The sequence below is a fragment of the Monodon monoceros genome, unplaced genomic scaffold (assembly GCF_005190385.1).
Source record: "Monodon monoceros isolate NGI ecotype Baffin Bay Population unplaced genomic scaffold, NGI_Narwhal_1 Super_Scaffold_18, whole genome shotgun sequence".
NCBI classification, from domain to species: domain Eukaryota; kingdom Metazoa; phylum Chordata; class Mammalia; order Artiodactyla; family Monodontidae; genus Monodon; species Monodon monoceros.
The window spans coordinates 42498083-42518789 of NW_021703774.1; the positions used below are offsets into that span (position 1 = coordinate 42498083).

General features: G+C 38.4%; 1 protein-coding gene and 1 pseudogene across 1 annotated transcript in view; one reads left to right on the forward strand and one right to left on the reverse strand.

Annotated features, from left to right (window-relative positions):
- Nucleotides 1-13936: 13936 nt before the first annotated feature.
- The window catches only part of ODR4 (odr-4 GPCR localization factor homolog), a 117019-nt gene continuing 110248 nt past the window's right edge, over nt 13937-20707 (reverse strand). The window contains exon 17 of the transcript XR_003794524.1: nt 13937-14010. The gene's annotated coding sequence lies outside the window, so the exon portion shown is untranslated. The remainder of the gene's footprint in view (nt 14011-20707) is intronic.
- Nucleotides 18700-19890, forward strand: LOC114899178 (annotated as a pseudogene).

Here is a 20707-nt window from a genome sequence, read left to right on the forward strand (position 1 = left end):
TACAATGGCAAAAATGAATTCAATTATATCAATAACTACCTTCAATGTACATAAACTAAGTACCTTAGTTAAAATGAAGTTTGACAACTGAATAACAAAAAAATTATATGCTGTTTATAGAAAGATTAAAAGTTGCAGGATTGAACAAGATACACCATGCAAATTCTAATTAAAAGAAAGCTAGTTTAACCACATAAATATGAAAAAAAAAACTAACGTTAAGTCAAAACATTAGTACAGAAAAAGAAAGTCAAAATGATAAGAAGGTTTAATTCATAAGGAAAATGCAAGTCTAATTTTGTATGCTCAAATGCTATGGTCTCAAAATATATCATTTATGAATAATAGCACTTTTATTTTTCCTTCCAAATCCTTACTTCTTTTGTTTGTTTTCATGTCTATTTGCACTAACTAAACTATCTAGTAGAAGGTTTATAGAAATAGTGAAAACAAACATCCTTGTCTGATCCTGGGTCAAAAACAGGAAGTCTTTAAAAATGTCTTTATCAACTATGAGATTTACTGTACGTTTTCATAAATACCCATTTTTGTGTGTGTGAGGATAAATATATATTTTTTTATTTTTAATCTTTTAAAAAGTTATTTAAAGCAAAAAAACATGTAGAATGTGTTGTGTGATATATAACAGATGTCCAAGTAAAATGTATGTATTCAGTAGCACAAAATATAAAAGTGTACCGTTACAATACTTTAATATACCTGAAGTGGTGTATTATTTTTTTAACATATTTATTGGAGTATAATTGCTTTACAATGGTGTGTTAGTTTCTGCTTTATAACAAAGTGAATCAGTTATACATATACATATATCCCTATATCTCCTCCCTCTTGCGTCTCCCTCCCTCCCACCCTCCCTATCCCACCCCTCTAGGTGGTCACAAAGCACCGAGCTGATCTCCCTGTGATATGTGTCAGCCTGTGCTTTTAATGGATATTTCTATTTTTGTAGAATAGACAAATGGTTCTAATTCTCCATTCATCAGGGAAATTTCAGGAATTAAAGTCACTATGAATGCCCAAATTAGAGAACATGTGTTTTCAATATAGGGAAGCTTCTGACAATGTTCCCAGAAGAATTATATGCACATGTAATTGCTTATACTGTCTCACACTGTTTATAACCCATTCATTCCCTCCTTTCACTCACAGCTCTGTTCCAGCCATAAGCATTAGTAATAGTTCAGTAGCATTTTACACTTTTTTCCTAGGGCATTTTCTCCTGCTGTGGGCCTCAATCAAAATTGGCAGCTTTTCGGGTTACCTGGTAAATGGCTAAATCAGGATACATTAAGTGGGTATTGGGCCAAGGTGTGCCAAGTATTGGGTCTCTTTCTTAATAGTACAGGGCCAAAAAGCACAGCAAGCTGTTTCTCCCTTTGGTGGAGCTATCTTGATATCTCCCAAATGCACTTTTAGTGTTACCACAGGATCTGACATCAAGGTTGCCTGGTCTTCCTTTCATTCAAGGGGATCAGATAGTGTAAACAATTAGGTTAAGGAACTGGCTAAAGGATTTGATCATGAATTCTTCTTTTCATGGCTTAAGTCAGATCTCTGTTTACTTGACTTGGAGTTTTTATTTGGTTTTATATTATGTGGTTGCTCCATCCCAATTTTTTTCTAAAGAACTCATTCATAAACAAGTAGGCATAGCCAGATAGCTCTTCCAGATAGTCCAGTCTGATGATCATACCAGTCTCACTGCCTATTATGGTCTTGCCTCATCTCAGCCACCCCCATGCTGCTGCTCATTTCCAGTGCAGTATTTCATACCAGCATTTCTGGCCTAGAGAGGATAGCTATTTTAAGTAGATGTTTAAAAACTGATGCTTTTAAAGATACTGGCGATTCCTTCAATACATATTTCAGGTGTTTGTTGAAGAGACTATCATCTAAGACCCCCTAGATGGCCATTTTTATAATTTCTAAAATAAGATATTTCTAAAATTCTAGTATCCAACTTTCATTAACTACTGAATGCATTTTTAAGTGTGTGTTTGTGTACATGTGTTAACCAATTTAAAGAAAAAACTGTTAGTTTTCTCAACCCAGCTAGTCTAGTTCATATAGAATCTCTGATACATGAACCACATTGACAAATTCAGTAAAACTAAAATCATGTTGTACTCTGCTTAGTCAAGTATCCACAAAATCATTTCCCACATATACTTCCCACATTAGGGTTAATATACACTGGCATGTTCCTGCCTGCTATTCTTTTGTTATGTAAAATTTTAATTTGCCTAGGTTGATCTGAGGCATGCCAGGGTATAATTCTGATTAATGGTCTATGGATGAAAAGATATGGGGCATGAGGAAGATTGCTGACTACTTTCTCAATGTGAATTCCCTCAGATGAAGGTATACAGGCATCTACAAGCATGAAAGGAAATAGCTTTTCAGACAACAGGGAAGAGTTGCTCTTCTGTCAAGAAAAGTTCAGGGGGGATTTACTGGGGCTTGGAGGTTCGAATTACTCTGATGCCTCTAGTTCACATTTTCCTAATGGATGTCTGAACTTTTGCGTAAGAGATCTAGCAAAGTTTTGATAGTGATCATTAGTGCTGTCCACCAATTATTTCCAGTTCTCATACTGAGCAAAACTGTACCTCCTTGTCCCTTTGAAGTTATGAAAGGCCATATGACTTGCTTTGGCCAAATATATATGAGAAGTGATGTTTTTCATTTCCCTTCAGAAGCTTTAAGAGCTAGTTCACAATTCATCACACTTTCTTTTTTTCCTTCTGCCACAATCACCAGCAATGGTCCAGATAGCAGAGGCTATATCAGCCTGAGTCGTGGAGTGAAGGTTATGCAGAGCAGAACTGCCAACCAACCTGCAATGAATATGTAGTATGAATGAGAAACAGACCTTTATTGCTTTAAATCACTGAGATTATAGGGTTGTTTTGTTACCAAAGCATAACCCAGGTAGCCTATCCTGACTGATACAACTCTGAATTCAACTAGTGGTTAAACACTGAGTTTGATTCTTGGCTATTTCAATCCAATATGTGCAAGATATAGGAGATTCTTTCAATATATTCATATAAAGTCCCTGAAATTATATCCATTTTTTAAAAAACTGATACTTTAATATTTTGAGTCTATAATTCCTCTGTTACCATTCATCCAGTGCCATCAGGAGCCTCCCTACCCTGCCATCCTCGAATTCCTCACACTCTTTATGTTGTTCCATGATAGAAACTATTCTAAGCCCCCACACTGTATTGTTTATTGAGAAATTTGTTTTTCCAGATAACTTTCTTAGCTGCTTCATCAAAGGGCACAGTACTTGATATCTCCCCTTCCCTGAGGATCTGTATCTTGAGGTTCATCATCACTTATGTTCCTTGGTTGAAATTAGCAGACACTGACTCTGTCTAACTTTCAAAAGGGGAGTTTATGGGAAGGATATTAGGGTCTTAAAGAGAAGACAGGAAGTTAGAGGACCAAACTTGGCAAGGGAAAGAAACTGGGGCAGCTCCAGAAAAGAAAAAATGAAGAATCAGGAGGAAATAACTACCATAATGCTGGAATAGCTGTTGCTGCCAGAAAAGATCTCTGGCTGTTCTTTCTGACCTTGCACCACCCACTCAGACTTCAAAATCTTCCAATTAGAAGGTCTTAGATCATAATCTCACCCACTAGCAGTTCTAGGGAGTGGGAGAGGAATGGTCTGGCCTTTCAAAGTTTCACTGTTAGAGGCATAGGCTTGAAATTCCCTCCCAACACGATTATACACAGTGGGAGAGAGGTAAATCCTCAAAGAAATCAGGTTCTACCAGGGAGAAGAATTGATGCCAGTCAACAACACCACCAAAAAAGATAGTCATCTAATAGGGAAGTGAGAAAAGGAGAGAATAATATAGTACTTTTTTTTTGGCCACGCCATGCAGCTTGTGGGATCTTAGTTCCCCAACCAGGGATCAAACTTGTGCCCCCTGCAACGGAAGCATGAAGTCCTAACCACTGTACAACCAGGGAATTCCCTAACATGGTCCTTAATAAAAGAAAGGTTTATGGCTACATTATCTTTTTAGGTTACTGTAGGAACTCTGGAAGTATTCACTTATGAAATTCATTTTTTTTTCTTGCAGAGTCATTATTTGAAGGCACTTTGGAATGATAAAAACCCTAATTCAAACGAGGGTCTGTCATTTACTAGATATTTTGGGGCAAGTTCCTTAATTTCATTGAATCTCCATTACCTCCTAGAGTTATCTGAGGATTTTGAGTTAATACCTCGAGAAGGCCTGACACACACCCTGCACTAAATAAGCATTAGCTTCTATCCCCTGTGTATTAGAGTTCTCCAGAGAAAAGAACCAATAGGATGTGCTTATATGTAGAAGGAGACTTATTTTAAGGAATTGGTGATTATTCTAAGGATCACACAATTATGGAGGCCGGCAAATCCAAAATCTGCAGAGTGGGCCAGCATGTTGGAGACCCAGAGAAGAGACAATGCTGAAGTTCAAGTTCGAAAGCCATCAGGCTAAAGACTCAGGAAAAATCCAATGTGTTGAAGTTCAAGTGCAAAGGCTGCCTGTTACAGAATTTCTTCTTGCTCAGAGGATGTCATTCTCTTATTCTATTCAGGCCTTCAACTGATTGGATGAGGCCCACCCACATTATGGAGAACAATCTACTCTACCCAAAGTTCACCAAGTTAAATGTTAATGTCATCCAAAAACATTCCCACATAAACATCCAGAATAATGTATGACTACATATCTGGGCATTGTGGTCCAGCCAAGTTGACACATAAAATTAAAAGTGGTCAAATAATAGCAATTTCAGGGATGAGATCACACCCTGAGAGATGCTATTTTTCAGGAAAACAGTTTTCCTTCTTTTTCTGCATTCACTAAAGCACTTTATAAGGCTGTTAAAACCAGCTGGGGAAGGGCTGCCTGTGATTGGGCCTATGGGAATGATAGGGATGGCAGGTGTGAGACATGAAAATGTAGGTCCCAGAGGTTAGGTACTCAAGCTTTTAGAAGAGGCTCACCCCCAAGGAGTCCTCTGCTGTGGCAAGAAAAAGATATGGTTAGACCCCCCAAAAAAATAATAACGTTCATCAATACCAATTCCTATCAGCAAATCTTGAACCTGATCAAAAATGAGTTGATCGTGGGCTTCCCTGGTGGCACAGTGGTTGAGAGTCCGCCTGCCGGTGCAGGGGACACGGGTTCGTGCCCCGGTCCGGGAAGATCCCACATGCCGCGGAGCGGCTGGGCCCGTGAGCTATGGCCGCTGAGCCTGCGCGTCCGGAGCCTGTGCTTCGCAACGGGAGAGGCCACAACAGTGAGAGGCCCGCGTACCGCAAAAAAAAAAAATGAGCTGACCATCTACAAGCTTGTGACTATCTACTCTTAGAACAATGCCAGAATAGCACTTTGGTGCACTGCCCGTGGACACATATAAGCAAAATATTTGTGGCCAATATTCAAATCCTCATGATGACATAGGTGAGAAAGATAAGATTTCTGCAAGGACTTCTCAGAAGATAGATTAAATGCAAAGAGACTAATGGCTATATGTAACATGGCACATACCTGGAGATGAATGAATGTTCAAAATTAAGATTTTGAAACACATGCCCAGGCTAAACACAGACAGTGTCCACAAGAGACTGTTGGATGACCATGCTGAGGCTACCTGTGCTATGAGGAGCAGCTACAGGCCAAGAATGAAAAGATCATCCAGACTCTGTCCAAGAAGGAAGAAACTAAGAAATAAATCTCCTCTTACCTGTACATAGTAGCCTCAACAATAGATGATCCAAAAAACTCAATCCTTTACCTGGGGAATAAATGGTTAAAAGAAAGAGACAGAACATCTAAGGAATTTAATAAGTGATCAGAATAATATCACTAAATAAAAATTAATTTAATATTTAGGTTTAACCGTACGAAATTGCTATTTTTTAAGTTAAATTAAAATTTTTTTGGCCACACTGCATGCAGGATCTTAGTTCCCTGACCAAGGATCGAACCCGTACCCCTGCATTGGGAGTGCAAAGTCTTAACCACTGGACTGCCAGGGAAGTCCCTGAAATTGCTATTATTTGACCACTTTTAACCTACAACAATGGCCGTTTCTTATGGTTCTGTTTAATATGTGTAGGAGTCAAGGTGAAGTCAAGATACAATCAGCAAACAGGAAAACTCTGCCCTATAAGTTATTATATCCTCATTCTAAGTCTAAGGAGATATAGCTGCTAATTGTGAAAGGGAAGCAGAATTGAAAATTTTGGTTTTATTGTTTTTTTTTTGTTTTTGGCCACGCTGTGCGGCTTGCGGGATCTTAGTTCCCCTACAAGGAATTGAACCCTCACCCTCAGCAGTGAAAGCATGGAATCCTAACCGCTGGAATGCCAGGGAATTTTCTGAAAATTTTAATACTGACAATTCAAAATTATAAAATCAGGGCCTTGAGATCAGTAGAACAGCTATTAAAGATTATGCTGGTGCAAAGTGTAATATGTATCATGCATAGTTATACAATGGAAAGAACTCTCTTTTCTCTTGCACATAGGACAAGTGGTTTGGCTAAACAAAGATAAGATTCTTTGAGGACAAGGGCTGGGGGTTGGGGGAGAAAAATACTTATGCATGTATATGTATATGTAGGTGTACGTGTGTGTGTATAAATATAGGAGTGTGTGAGTTTACGTGTGTAAGTGTATTATGTGTGTGCATACTTATGTACATGGGTAGCTATGTATGTGTGTGTAAGTGTAGGTATAGGTATATGTGAGGTAAAATTTTCCAGTCATGACATTTACAATATTACAAAGAAGAGAAAACTTAGTCCTCGTCATCTTATTACTGTAGGTCTAGGTGCTGTACTGACTAGGTGTATGTGAGGTAACCTTTTCCAGTCATGATATAAATGAGATTCCAAAGAGAAAGGTTATGCCTCATTACCTCATTACCGTTGGTCTAGGTGCTGTCCTAAGGTCTCCCCTGGACATCCAAGACATTGCAGAATTGAGAATGATGGGAAATAGACTGAAGTGTGAAATAAGTCCATCTTCCTCCTTTCACCTTCCCCTTGCCATTTCTTCACCCTCTCTTTTCCTCCTCTCCTTTCCAGAAGTATGGGAGTAGGGAAAACCTTTCATATGGGAGATGCTGACTGCCCTAAGGGAGAAGCTGCTCCTGCTCTAGTTAACTCACAATTTTTGCATCTTCTCCCTTGGCCTATGACTTCTTCTGGAAACTGATGCACTAGCTCCTCCTGGTATATGAAACCTGATGAGATTTACCAGGATAACTGCTTTACCAGGTTTTGTGTGTGTGTGTGTGTGTGTGCTTTGTCACACAGCTTTCAATTTTTCTCAGTTGTGTATATTCATTTCAAATAAGGAGGCTTAATTTGTAAATTGTTAATTAACCAAGATAAGAAAAGAATAATTAATTCTACAAAGCCTAAAGGCTTGAATCTAAGGTATTCTTAAGAACTGTATCATATGTTTCTCCAAAGCACTTATCATCTAAGCTTATTACTTCACAAAGATCTTTTAAGCTTTGCAAATATCATTCACAAACTGAAAGATTAGATTCAGGGAAGTAGAGAATGGCCAAAGTCCAAGAAAATATCCTTGATCTGGATAACTCTACAATGTTTTGGAAGCAGTACAAAGAAAAATGCATAATACTAGTGTTGGCCTGCAATGCCCAGATTATGAGTCTGATTACTGCCTGAATCACCTCACCTTCTATTCATACTATTAGGGGATATTTGACAAAAATGAATTTGAATTAATACAAGGTGTAACAAATTCAAAAGAGGCAAACTTCTCTTTAACTTAACAAGTATTTAGCATCTAATATACACCAAGTAGTGCAGGAGAAACAAAATTAATATAAAAGAGTAAAGCTTTAAGGAGTTCAAAATGTTTTCTGGGAAGTGGAAATTCCAATTTTGGTAGCATCCCTATGAAGTCTTGGTTCAAAAAGTTCCACCAAAGCCAGACATTCCAACATACTTAACTCATGGCTTTTGAGACTGCTTTAAAAACACCTATGCCAGGAACATGAACACACCTACGAAAGAAACAAGGGAAGTAACCATCAAAGAAACCTTGTGGACCCCTGCTTGGGTTCTGCAAATATTGAAAAAACAACCACCTTGAGTTCAAGGAGGACAGAAATGAGTACTCTCTGAACCAGTCTGTCTCAACACGTAGGCGTTCCAACCCCAACCTGCTCTTGCAGCTCTCCTTCCTTCCATCATGATCCTGGATCCTAGATTACTCAGCCAACACTGCTTCCCTGGAAATCAGTCCTCTTTGGCATAATAGGCTGACAGGACTTGATTTTGCTATTACAGGTTTCCTTTCCCTTTTGATTCCACAGATTCCCATCACAGCATCTGATTCTACTTGAATGGGCATGCATTGTTGGAAATTTGACACTGGAGGCAAATAAATAGAGATGGCCTGGTGCCTGGTCAACAAAACTACACTGTTGTCCCTGAATAGATAGAGCAAGAGAAACTATAAAGATTTGGCTTTTATCCTTGAGGAGCCTACATATAGAGGAGAAAAAATATGTGTACATGTATTATTTTACATTATATATAAATATGAAAGAACTCAAGTATAATTAGAGGAACAAGAAATAACACTGTCAAATAAAAATTGCCATGGAAAAGGGGGTAAAAGAATGATCAAAATGATGTGAAATAAATATGAGGAGGCTTCCTGAAGGAAGAGAAGTACATTCAAGATACAGAAAATAGGTTGGGCAAAAAGGCATGGAAACATAGTTCATTAAGTTTTAGGCAATCATAATTTTTATATTCTTAAAAAGCATATAGGGCTTCCCTGGTGGCGCAAGTGGTTGAGAGTCCGCCTGCCGATGCAGGGGACACAGGTTCGTGCCCCAGCCCGGGAAGATCCCACATGCCGCGGAGCGGCTGGTCCCGTGAGCCATGGCTGCTGAGCCTGCGCGTCTGGAGCCTGTGCTCGGCAACGGGAGAGACCACAACAGTGAGAGGCCCGCGTACCGCAAAAAAAAGAAAAACAAAAGCATATAGCAGTTCTAGAATAAAACAAATTCTGGAGAAGGATGTTTATTTATTTATATTTCTCTTTGATTTGATGGAGAAGGAAAACAGGAATAATACAGATATAGAAGAGAATTTTAATTCTGAGTAGTAGTTTTGATTATGAATCCTAGATTTTAAATGAAATCAATATTGGCATTATCTAAGTCTAAACTCATGAATGTCACTAAACCTGTAGCTCTGGCACAACCTGAATTTGGGAAGAATGCTTAGAGTATTTTACTCCTCTCCCTTCTTTTTTAATAGTATCTTAAAAATCTAATAAATATTTATGTTGTACATTTTATAAAAATAGATGGTTATGTGAAGAGCATAAATTTCATCTCATTACATGGACGAACACTGTAAGGCTTAGAACAGTCCAAAGTGAGGACTGCCACAGGATTGAATAAATTTCACAGCCACAGGATTGAATAAATTTCACAGCCACAGGATTGAATACACTTCCATTAGTGGAAATGTTCAAAAATGACTATTAAAGTCCTTATTGAGTCTGTTACAATATTGCTTCTTTTTTTTTATGTTTTGGTGTTTTGGCTGCAAGCCATGTGGTATCTTAACTCCCCGACCAGGGATCAAATCCGCACCCCCTGCACTGGAAGGCAAAGTCTTAACCACTGGACCGCCAGGGAAGTCCCATTAAGGGCACTTCTAACTTTGATCCTGTGATTTCATAGCTCTAGCTGAGAGATTTCCATATGAGCAATCATCTTTATTCATGCAGAGTCTTCAACAGAGGTAAATATTCCACTTTATTCTAGCAATGAGCTACATAACCGTCTATGTCCTTCCCAAGAACACCACCAGGGATTCTCGGCATTGCCCAGCATTTCACAAAGTTTGGCTCTGGAAGCATCTGTGTCACAGTTGCGGGAATGATTACTAAACTTTTAGATTCCTAGGCCCCACCTCAGACCTACAAAAGAAGAATCTTTATGGGTGAATCCCAGACATCTACATGTTTAACAAGCTTTCCAAGTGACTGATGTAACACTGTAATTTGTGAACCATTGCTCTAATCTTTGACATTCCTGCTGTAAAGGGAGACCAGTGAGGACTGTTTGCAGTTATGATGGCAGTTGTAGAGTCATCCGTTCCTTAAGGAGTGAGTTAAGCTTGCAAATATCTCAAACATTATTTAAGCATTCAACCACCTTTGGAGAGTAAACTTACAGCATATAAAATGTTCCATGGTCTTTTCCTTACAAAAGACAATTTTCTACTTTCATGGACATTACAATTACTAACAGTAGTCTTTCTCAAAATTCTTTTTCTCACCAAAGAACATTGAGTGAATAAGGCCTCAGTTATCAGCAGTGTCTGGTCAAGATTTGAATCTATAAATATTTTAGCCTTTTTCATTTCTATTTGATATCAGAAAAGAACACAGTATTCAGATCATATTTGCAACCTAAACCACAGAACACGAGTTAAGAAATCCAAGGAAATCACCTCACTTATCTCCATTTTACTGTAAAAATAATTAGCTATTTGGTTGTATTACCAAACCATAACTGCTTTATCATCTGTCCTATAGTTTATAATGGCATTAGCAAAATTGAAGATCCTAGACTCTCACCTACTATTTTTTCCATTACAGTTTTTTTAACTATATGGCAAAGATTTAGCTATTAGTAGTAAAAATATGGCTAAACTGGGCTAATTGAGAGAAAGCTAGTCCAAATTAATTTAAAAATTGATCATTAAGGCTTTTATAAAATATTATTTTCAATAATATATAAGATATCAAATTTAAAATATGAAATGCTAATAGTGAGCATAAATAATCTTTTTAGGCACATGAAAGTAAAGAAAAATAATTAATATTACTTAAGTTTTTGCAGATTTATTCTATAAATAGACCAGGTCCAAATCCTGTCTAAATTATCACAAATTCCAAATAAAAGGTTTTGAATTTGTACTATGTATCTGTCTTTTGGATATTAATCATCAAATTATTGTGTAGATTAGTTACCTTTCATGCCTACCTCAACTTATCATCTAAGGATATTTTTTATTAGACTAAGAGTTAAAATACTCTTTAGACAGAAAATGTATTTTTATTCTTTAAGTAATTACTATAATACCCCTTAGGTACAAATTAAACATAAAGAAAATGTTAACATTTAAAGGTTACAAAATTTTCCCACAGGAAATATTTGAAAAGATCACTTCAATTTATAAGAATACATTTTGCCAAAGTTAGAAACATAATTTACAAATTCTAAATTTTAATTGGCTGCTGAAACCTAAGTTTCACTTATTCTAGAAAAGGAGTAGTTTTGGTTTGGGAGGCTAAACAAGATCATAAAAGAAAATAATTATTCATAGGAAATACTCTATTAGAACCCCATTTTAGGGGACCAGCAAAGTAAAATATTCTGAAAAGAATATATGTTTTGTTAGAAGTGTGTTAAAATGTGTCCTAAGTAAATAACTAGTGTTTCTTTGGTTATATAACTTGATTTAACCACTCAGATAATGACAGAACTAAAATGGGGCAGAGAGTAAGGTAGTGTAGTATGATATTGGTAGACAAAATCATACAAATCTTGGAGGCAGAAAGCCCTTGTTTGGGCATGGACATATATACACTACCAAATGTAAAATAGATAGCTAGTGGGAAGCAGCCGCATAGCACAGGGAGATCAGCTCAGTGCTTTGTGACCACCTAGAGGGGTGGGATAGGGAGGGTGGGAGGGAGACGCAAGAGGGAGGAGATATGGGGACATATGTATATGTATAACTGATTCACTTTGTTATAAAGCAGAAACTAACACACCACTGTATAGCAATTATACTCCAATAAAGATGTTAAAAAAAAAAAAGAAAGCCCTTGTTTGTAATCCTACTCTGTCACATGAGTGACATGTATCACTTTGGACAATTTACATCATCTCTCTAAGTCTAGGTTTACCCCTTTGTAAATAGGGATAAACAGTATCTACTTTCTAGAGTTTTTATGGAGACTAAATGAAATAACAACCTCAATGCACTTAGGACCAGATTTACTGTATATGAAGCCTTCAATATATATTAACCATTATACACACACACACACACACACACACACACACACACACACAAATATATATGCCTGTGCGTGAAAACTCCAGAAAAAAATATAAAGGTATACACAATAAATTGTTACTAAGTTCTGAGAAATAAAAAATGGATTCTAAATAAATCCATGTAATAGAATATTATAGACATTACATGGTCATTAAAAATCATATTTTTAAAAAATAATAAGTAACATAGGGAAATGGTAATGTTATAATGTTAAGTTAAAAAGCAATACATAAAGCCATAGATTCTGTGAAAAAAATGTATGCATAAGAAAAAATATTGGAAGGAAATGCCTCAAAATGTCCAGTGGTACTCTCTCTTTGGGGCATTACAGACAGTATTACACATGGTTGGATTTCCATCATCGTGGTCACTGTCCTTCTGACATACTCCTGTTCATTCAAGTCCTTTAAAAAGTATTGATTTTTGATGCCCCTAATTGACCATAATATTCCACATGTGTTTTAATACAGTAGCCACCAACACATAGATTGAAGCCATGAGAATGCATGACGTTGGTAAAAGTGAGTATGAATAAAGAAGCAAGACTATGATCCACAAACAGAAAAAGGACAAGAACCTCAAAAATATGCATTAGGGATGTAAAAAGCAAGAGGCGCACACAAATAAAAGCTGAAAAGAAATGATTAAAAATGTAAAATAAAAACCAAACTAGAGCTGATGAAGAAGCCCTGTATGGAGTTTTTAAAGAAGGAAGGGGGTTGACGGTGCTAGATGTCTAGTAAGGTAAGACGTGCAACGAATTCAAGGCAAGGATAAAGGACACAGCACACACTGCTGATAGGAATATGATATAATTCTCCATTTTTTCCTATCAACCTGGAATAACTGATCTCCCCTTTCTTTACGGCCCCATTTTATAAAACCTATAACATTTAATTGCATTTTATACTCTTCATGTATAACTCTCCATTTGGTGTACAAGGTTTCTGAGGATAGGGACCCAGTCTGACTAGTCTCTATTCTCATTAGTCTCTAGCTTCCATCACAGGACCTGACTCATGGTAGGTACTTAAAAGATGTTTGTTAAATGAATGCATAAGGACCAGACTTCCTGTTCCAATACATGTTATTCTAGCTAAAATTGACAAAATTCACCCCAAATTTGAATGTCATAATGCAAAGAAATTATTTCCTTTATGAAATTCTGATAATGTCTGTGTAATCAGATATAAAAGTGGGTACATATGCTATGCATATCATGCATATCCACAAATATTTATGCTGTCCAGACGGTCCTTCTATTTTGTTATTTTAATTCTCTCAGGGTATTTTCCTTTTTTCAAGTCTCTATTTATCACTTCATCATTCTTTGAATATAAATTTTAAAAAGCTATCCAAAGCTGCCTAGTCAGTTTAAGACAGTCACACCCTCAGCAGTTCAGCTGGACATATGACTAAAACCATGTCTAACAAGTTGATTGAAATTGATGAAAGTGGAAAAAGTATAAATTCAGTTGGTATTTGAAGAAGTGGGAAAGTAAAACATGAGTAGGCTTTAAAGTATATTTTTAATGTCTTCATATTTCCTAAACTGTAATTTTAATGAATCATCAGAAATTGTGTCTGTATGTACTATTCAGGGAATCTCAGGAAAAGTACAGTCATCACTGGGCGGTCGGGAAAACAGGTATAAGATTTTATGATACCTCTTCCGTGAGAGCCAACGTACCCCCAGTGTCAGCATTATGTGGTGTGATTCTTCCAGGACTGAACACCACCTGAAGAGTGAACCAAGCAGCTCCTTCAAAAAACTTGACAAGTTTCTTCAAATATGCCAAAATTGCACCATTATTCTTTTGTTTGCTCCTGAAAATACTGAAATGAAAACAATTTCTCTTATTATGCATTACTACCCTTTATGTGCTATATCAGTGGTACTCAACCAGGGCAATTTTGCCCCCCAGAGGACATTGGCAATATCTGGCGACATTTTTGATTATCACAACTCAGGGTGGTGAGGAGGGCTGCCACCAGCATCTAGATGATAAGGGCCAGGGATGTTGCTAAACATCCTGTAACGCACAGGATGCCCCCACCCCAACAAAGAATTATCCAGTCCCAAATGTCAATAGTGCTAAGGTTAAAACACCCTGTGCTCAAAGATAGAATGTGTACAACATTCTGAGAACCCTATCCATCTTTTGAGGCTCAACTAAGCTACCAGCCCTGTCATGAGGCTTTCTCAGATCAATTCACAATGACACCTTCACAGCTTAGACTTTCCATAATTTAGGTTTCATTTGATGATGACCCATCTCAAAGAGTTTTCTGAGGGATCAAATGTTCAGTATTCACTGCTGTTACATCTTACTCGCCTTTTCGTAATTTGCCTGTGTTCTATGACAATAGTACTAGATAGTTTTATAAATCAAGAGACTCACTATTATGTTACTTTCTCTTTCCAAATTGTCTGTTTTGTTTGCTTGTTTTACTTTTCCAGGATCTTTACAGTAATACTGGTTTCAGAGATAATAAGTTTTGAAGTGGGAAAGAGTAACTAATTATCCCATTGTTTTTCCAGCTAAAATGTTTGGGTGATATTTCTAGTAACCCATATTGTTAATGTCTATTGTTTGGTGATTCAAATAAGAATAAAAACAAACAAAAAGGCTATGCTTTTTGGCCTCTGATCAATCATGTAATTCTCCTCCAATTTAAAGTTTGAAGATTTGGTTTGTTATTTCAAATACCAGGAATTCACACCCCCATGGGCCAGTAGTGGTAGAAATGGGAGACATGAAAAAAAAAGTTCTGAATTAAAGTCAACAGTTAAATAGAATTCATTAGCAATACTCTTATGAAATATGTGATTTTCTTGAAAAAGAAAGGTGTTTTAATAAGTCACTGCCATCTTTTTTCCCCCTGATTCTTGAAAGTCCTTTAATGTGTTGGTCATGTACAACCATAGAACCTCTAAGTGCACATGGAAGTTTGTCAAGGATATAAATCGTTATGCAAGGTGATAGTAAGACTTACAATAATTATTCTCAACTGACTTACCCATTTTTTTTTTAAGCTAGCTAGATAGCCAGGTTACTTGGTTGTACATTTCTAAGAAAGGAAAGGCCAGGATGAAAAGATCTCAATTTTGCCTAAGAATGAAGGGGATGGTGGTAGAGTCATTAGCAGAGGCCAGCTAGAAGATTTCAGTTTTCATACTGAACTGAAACCTGCTTTCCTGTTACTGCCATGCTGCTCTCCTTCTGAAGCAACCCAAACCAGGTCCAATCAGTCTTCCACAGAAAATTCCTTCAGATACTTAAAGACAGCTGCCCTATTCTTCCCTTCTTCTCTTTGAACTCATTTTGATACATGAAATGTCTATTCTAACAAAAGACAGAACAAATTCAGAGAGCCAGTGCTCTGTGGTGCTGACACCTGAGTGTTACCCAAGAGTGAGCAGTCTGTCTTTCAAGATTTAAGTGCAATTTGACTTGAACTACAATCCCCATATGTTGGAGGGTGCCACCTACAGCTGTCTTCGGGGATTCTTAGATGGGGAGGGGAATTGAAGATTCACTTTTCTCCTGGTTACCCCTGGCTCTGAGCTTATGTTTTCAGTGAGTATTCAGTCTTACTTGATTATCACCTTCTGTGAATGTTCTTTCTCTTCTGTCTTTAGCACTAATTCTAAAATTAAATAGTAGACATCCTTGTTCTTAAAAGTCCTTTCACCCTCCTGTTTAATCCTCTGCCCTTTTAAATGCTCTCGCATAGATTTCACCCATTCTTTTAGCTCCAGCATCAACACATGACATTCATAGCCTTGAACTCTAGCCTGTCTCATTACCTCCTACAAGACAGGGTCCGGTTTCAGCACATTTGCATTATCAACGGTACCACTACCACATTCGTCAACTTGGCTCAAAACCACTTTAGTGCATTCAGGTGTTCCTTTCTTTGCCATCAAGTACTGCCCATTCTTACTTTAAATTATAACTTACATATAACCCGACTCCTTCATTTGCAAATGCTGGTTGTCTTTCACCACATATGTGGCTTCTGCTTTCAGTCTGTGTCTGATGGAAGCCCTCACACCACTGCCGGATTCAGCTTTCAAAGACAGGGCATCCATAGTCCACCTCTGTTCCAAACCTCTGACCAGATCCTGCTGGTTTAAGTCCCACCTCTTTCAGGACAGTATCATATCAGCTTGCTTCTCCAACAAGCCAACTCAACATTTCCCAATACCAAACCACTATTTTCTTATTAGTCCTCCTCCAAGGAAACACATATTTCTGCTTCCACACTTGGTTCATAATTTCCCCCAGTGTTAGCTTGCTAGCACTACCACAACAAAGGACCACGAAATGGGTGACTTAAACAACAGAAATGTATTTTCTCATAATTCTGGAGGCTAGAATTTCCTCTTCTTATAAGGATAGCAGTCATATTGAAGTAGGCCCCACCCTAATGACCTTATTTTAACATTATCTCATTAAAATCCCTATCTCCAAATGTAGTCACATTCTGAGGTTTTGGGGGTTAGGAGTTTAACATATGAATTTGAGGGGGATACAATTCAGTCCATAACACCCACCTAAGTTTTCTTCTTCCTCCTTCTCCTTTCCAAATCCCAAACAATATTTAAGGCCACATTAAAATCCCACTTCCAGTTCTTTACCACTTAATCATTCTAGCTCAACTTTCTTTTCCCTCTAAGTTCCAACCTCATTCACTCTGGTACTTGTATAGCTTCACCTTCATGGGTGCAGGTCTTCTATCTCCAGAAAGTTTAAGCTCGTTTAAGTTCTCTTAAGTTCTTGGTAAGTGCTGACTGAATTTGGATTCGGAACTCAAAAAGACTGTTTCCTCAATTTGAATTGTCTTTTTGTTAAGGTTTTTTCAGGTCTTATTTACTGCGATGTTGTTTTCATTAGTAACAGGTGGGTTCCTAAGTAGGAAGGAGCCACTACTCTGTTACCGACTAAAAGGTACTGGTTCAAGACTTTGTGAAGAAGGGAAATTTCTCTTCCACATAAGCACACGTGAGACCTCTCCCCTAATTTACACTTAAATTTCTTTTCGTTAATATTTTTGCTCTCCTCTTAAATAGCTTCTTCAAATGTATTTTTTCCAGGATCATTATGACCAACGACCACAAAATACAGTGTAAGCATCTCACTCAAATGCTTTCTTGTGTGCTGATACTCAGTTGAGGTCTTTTAACTTGAAAAGGTCAGCATTTACCTCATGAATATAATCCAAATTAACATTTACAGTGCACTTATATGTACTGTATATGTGTATTAAAATTGGTCATTTCATCCTTAACAAACCTATGAATGCATACTATAATTCCCCCTATGTTGTATTTGAGGAAATTAAGGCATAAACATGTTAAATAACTTGCCCAAAATATCATGGTAGATTAAGACAAAGAAGTCTGACATTAGTGCCAAATGGCTTAACTACTATGTATGGTTCCATGCACAGACAGGAAAGACATCATTCATTCTTCCACCCTGCCCCCCACCCCTTAAACCCTAATTTAAAATTCATAATTACAAATAATTTTCTAATGCAAATCACATATTCTTTGGATAAGGATTTTCAATTATAGAAAAATAACTGTTCTTCCTAATACGCTCACCTTGTGTTTCAATCAGTTGAGCAGTGTGTATGAAAAAAAACTTGACCTGATTTTCATGTTCGTGGGCTCTGTGGTTTGCTCTGCAATCAGTTCTTCCTTGTTAAACCAGACACCAGGTTTGTACGTATGTGATTATGCTGCCCCCAAGTGACAGATATTGTGAACTGCAAGTAGGGTGGACTGCTAGCTGAGACTATGAAGCTCAACGCAGAGGAGCTGAGAGTAGCTACCCCACAACTGTTCACTGACCACTTTCAAACCCACTTTTACCTGTGACCTCAAAAAGCCAATGCAGTTTTCACATGTAGTTAACTTGTTTCACAGGAGAAGCAAAGTGGGAGACTATTCAATCAGTGCAGGTATTTACAGTACTGTGCATTTACAGGTTTCATATGCATTTTCAATTCAGTAGTAGGAAACATCAGAAATGCTCTCTCACAATCCTGCAGCCTGTGGAACAAAAACCACATTCACAGAAAGATAGACAAGATGAAAAGGCACAGGGTTATGTACCAGATGAAGAAACAAGATAAAACCCCAGAAAAACAACTAAATGAAGTGGAGGTAGGCAACCTTCCGGAAAAAAAGAATTCAGAATAATGATAGTGAAGATGATCCAGGACCTCGGAAAAAGAATGGAGGCAAAGATCGAGAAGATGCAAGAAATGTTTAACAAAGACCAGAAGAATTAAAGAACAAACAAACAGAGATGAACAATACAATAACTGAAATGAAAACTACACTAGAAGGAATCAATAGCAGAAAAACTGAGGCAGAAGAATGGATAAGTGACCTGCAAGACAGAATGGTGGAATGCACTGCTGAGGAACAGAATTTTAAAAAAAGAACGAGGGTCTCTGTACGCCGTGCGCTGGCAAGACGGCACCTTCTTCTGGTGCTCGGCGTGAGCTATGGCTGAGGCGATGGATTTGGGCAAAGACCCCAATGGGCCAACCCATTTCTCGACTCTGTTCGTGAGGGAGGATGGCAGCTCCATGTCCTTCTACGTGCGTCCCAGCCCGGCGAAGCGCAGGCTCTCGACGCTCATCCTGCACGGAGGCGGCACCTTGTGTCGCGTGCAGGAGCCCGGGGCCGTGCTGCTGGCTCAGCCCGGGGAGGCGGCGGCCAAGGCCTCGGGCGACTTCATTTCCACGCAGTACATCCTGGACTGCGTGGAGCGCAACGAGAGGCTCGCGCTGGAGGCCTATCGGTTGGGCCCGGCTCCAGGGGCCGACCAGGCCCCAGAGACGAAGCCTGGGGCTCAGGCTGGGGGCACCGCCACCACGGAGCCCGAGCTGCAGCCGCAGGCGGGGCGGATCGTCTTCACGGACGTGGCCATCTTGACCTATGTGAAGGAACATGCCTGCTCGCCCAGCTCCGTCACCGGCAACGCCTTGTGGAAAGCGATAGAGAAGAGCTCGCTCACCCAGCACTCGTGGCAGTCCATGAAGGACCGCTATCTCAAGCGCCTGCGGGTCCAGGAGCATAAGTACCTGTTGGGGGAGGCCCCAGTGAGCCCCTCCTCCCAGAAACTCAAGCGGAAAACTGAGCAAGACGCCGAGGATGCTGATAGCGGGGAACCACAGAATAAGAGAACTCCAGACTTGCCTGAAGAAGAATTTGAAAAGGAAGAGATCAAGGAGAATGAAGAAGCAGTCAAAAAGCTGCTTGTAGAAGCCACCCGGGAGTTTGAGGAGATTGTGGTGGATGAGAGCCCTGATTTTGAAATACATATAACAATGTGTGATGATGATCCACCCACACCTGAGGAAGACTCAGAAACACAGCCTGATGAGGAAGCAGAAGAAGAAGAAAAAGTTTCCGCACCAGAGGTGGGAGCTGCCATTAAGATCATCCGGCAGTTAATGGAAAAGTTTAACTTGGATCTGTCGACAGTTACACAGGCCTTCCTAAAAAATAGTGGTGAGCTGGAGGCTACTTCCTCCTTTTTAGAGTCTGGTCAGAGAGCTGATGGGTATCCCATTTGGTCCCGACAGGATGACTTAGATTTGCAAAAAGATGATGAGGGTACCCGAGATGCACTGGTCAAAAAATTTGGTGCTCAGAATGCAGCTTGGATGATTGAATTCCGAAAGAAATAATTGGCAAGATAATGAAAAAAAAAAAGCTTTGGCAGATAAGGCATTAAAAATTTTTTTTGTGACTATTGAACTTCAGAGATTTTTACATTGGAACTAACACTCATCTTTTGACCAAATGCTATTGTTGCTCTGTGAGTCCTAGATTTTGTAGCCAAGCAAAGTTGGAGGATGAAAATAAAAGAAATTGGATACATTTAGAGCTGTTCCTGGCAGTATCAATGTGTTTGTAAAAGGAAAATCAAAAACAGAGAGGTTGGTTTACATAGTAATAACCGCTTTCTGGAATGGAATCCCTGCTGTATTGGTGAGAGGAGCTAGTGACGAAGTCAAAGGCGGAAAATTAGATGGGTCTTTTCAGAAAGCATAAATAAAGAGCCTCCTATCCTTTGGCAGAAGCTTCTCTAGATTATGATAGATTCCAAATCAAGAATCTAGGAATGTGGAAAGATTTAATTACAAGGCCTTTGAACATGGACTGTCCCAAACCCTTGCATCCCCCAGTGAACTCTGATTTCTGGGCTGCTTTGAAAACCCCATATTCCTTTTGCCAACTTATATTTGGGGAGCCTGTTTGTTGGCTGTTCTTTTCTTCAAGTCTGTGTCAGTTAAGTCTCTAGCATGTGTTTCTTTATCTACCATCCAGTTTTGTTTAAAACACAAAAATTTAGAGAGTCTTGGGAAAAGTCTTACTTGGTTACTAGTAATGTGTTTCTATTTATTGAGGATAGTTTTGTGCTAAGAATAGGTTAGATTTAAAAATTAGAGGATTAATTCCTCTTTGTTTTGTTGATTTCATTATTGAAAATAAATAGAACTT